Genomic DNA, 2,277 nt, shown 5'->3' on the forward strand with positions numbered 1-2,277 from the left:
GTCGAGTACTTTTAGTTAAAAACCGCGACGGTTTGAGCCGAGTGTGCGAATCTTTTACCGATAATTTCAAAACAGATATTGCGTTTACGTGGCGTACGGCATTTTTCTAAGTTAGATTGCGTCTCTTACTTTTCATTTAATTCAGATTGTACCAAGGGTTTACTTTAAGAACTTGTCCGACTCTTTACATCCCCAAAATAAATTATTGATGATGGAAGACAATTCCTCAGAAGCTTCCAAGGCTTATTGTGACAGGCATTGCAACGAACTACACATAGTGACTCCAGGTAACGAAATACTATCTTTGGTTATTTGCAATGCTCTTTTTACTGTAAAGCACATACAATATTTGGTATAGCTTCGTTAACACTTCTTGTAAGTAGTCAAAATTGTGTAGTACCTAAACTTCTTAATCTAGTTGACTTTTGACAGTAGGGTCATCGATATAGAAGCCCTGCATGTTTACATCCAAATTAGAATGGCCGAGGCGGTGGTAAAAAAAAAACCACTATTAGTAAGTAGACTACTTGGTTTTAATTAAAAACAACCAAACGTCGCTTAACCTTTGTTTAGCAATCCTTATAGTGAAGTACTCAGAGTGCTCAAGAGCGGTATCTGGTCGTCATTGGAGGCCTTGCAGGGTCACAGATAACCAATTGACGCGACCTGTTCGCCCTGGTGATCTTCTGGCGGCCGTACCGCCTCTGGTATCAACGGTGTCAAACGTCTAACGCCACTACAGCCGCGCAGCCCGCTACTACTTCTGCAGTCGTTGCAGCCTGCGGCTATTGCGACCGCTGGAGCTGGCGTGCTGCCTGTGTCGTCTACTACATCGACCACTGCGTCGACTATTTATTCCCGGTGAATACAGTTTCAATTATTTTAACATTTACACAAACATCATCACAAACACTTTAAAAGAAAGAGTAATGAGAATACTTATAATTTTACTTATTGGCGGCGTGGAGTCGTTTATAACTAATAAAAGATGCCATGTGGCACTCAAAAGATGTCGTTGGCGTATGGAGCCGACCAGCGACCACCAAAAGATGCCATGTGGCACTAAAAATATGTCGTTGGCGTATGGAGCCGACCAGCGACCACCAAAAGATGTCGTTGGCCTGAGGTGCCTTGTATAACGACCAACCTTGTCTATCCCCTGTGGACCACGGCGCTAGATAACCGCTTAGCACCACAGCATCGACCTTCCCAAACTCCCCTAGAGCCTTCGACGTGGATCTATCTCACCTGATTCCCTACCTATACTACACACCACGTTATAACTGTATTCATGTGAAAATTATGAGCAGTGTCTACGTGTACACTTAAAACACAACATACTTACTTATTTTATAATTATAATATTTATCTGTTGTCGCGTGGAGCGAGCAGTGTCAATATAAATTATAATTACCTGTTGTCGCGTGGAGCGAGCAGTGTACATATGAATCATTAGCTGTTGTCGCGTGTAGCAAGCAGTGTCAATATGAAATAAACTTATGAATATTCTCTTTCTCAACATTCATAGCAAGTTTGTGTTGTCACACGTCTTATAGTTCAGCCTTGTCACGTTCAGCCAAGATAACTAAACGTTTTAATTTTAGATACTGAAGTTAAGCCTTGTTTAATGTAACTAACTATTCGAAAAACACAAGTTTCTAGATTCAAACAAAGCCTAGGTTAATAGTGAAAGTACCTAGCTTCAGAATTTTTTTTTTTTTTATTACAGAAAAGAACTGGAGGCGCTGCAGAGCACGCACCGCACGTCAGTATGGCCGTGTCGCCGGGGAAGCTTGGCTCACTGAAGGCTCTATGGCCTCAGACCTAATAGTTGTCATGTTTGCTCTGTGGTTATTTCGAATCGACTTGTTATCTAGTGGTCTGATCATTTTGCAGTCAAAATACTGTTCCGTTTTGATTTGATTAATAATTGGTCTCTCAAGTAATGATGACAGTTGACAGCAGTAGAAAAGAAACTCTTTAGGTTCTGTGTTGAGATTTTGCTGTCGTAATGGTCAGCAAAATCTACGTTAATTAATTTAATAAATTTAGAATCAAGTTTTCATGTAATTAGGTTTTGATTATTTACTCTTGAATTAATTAAGATTGTAAAACGTTACCACCATAACGAACGTGGCGGCGATCGACCAATAGGAAATTATCACGTAACTCTCATCCAATGGCATCGTGTCCCAAATGGCGCGTACGCGTGTACCGTCACTGTGTATTCACTCTCAGTGAGGAATCCTGCCTCCGTCTGTCTCCGTAGTTTGCTGA

General features: G+C 41.1%; 1 long non-coding RNA gene across 1 annotated transcript; it reads left to right on the plus strand.

The window, feature by feature from the left end:
- Positions 1-489: 489 nt before the first annotated feature.
- LOC128199467 (uncharacterized) lies at positions 490-1,947 on the plus strand. Its single transcript, XR_008252099.1, has 2 exons — positions 490-861; positions 1,730-1,947. It is a non-coding gene; the product is annotated as an uncharacterized LOC128199467 (long non-coding RNA).
- The last annotated feature ends 330 nt before the right edge of the window (positions 1,948-2,277 follow it).

Source organism: Bicyclus anynana, chromosome 24, assembly GCF_947172395.1.
Source record: "Bicyclus anynana chromosome 24, ilBicAnyn1.1, whole genome shotgun sequence".
Classification (NCBI taxonomy): domain Eukaryota; kingdom Metazoa; phylum Arthropoda; class Insecta; order Lepidoptera; family Nymphalidae; genus Bicyclus; species Bicyclus anynana.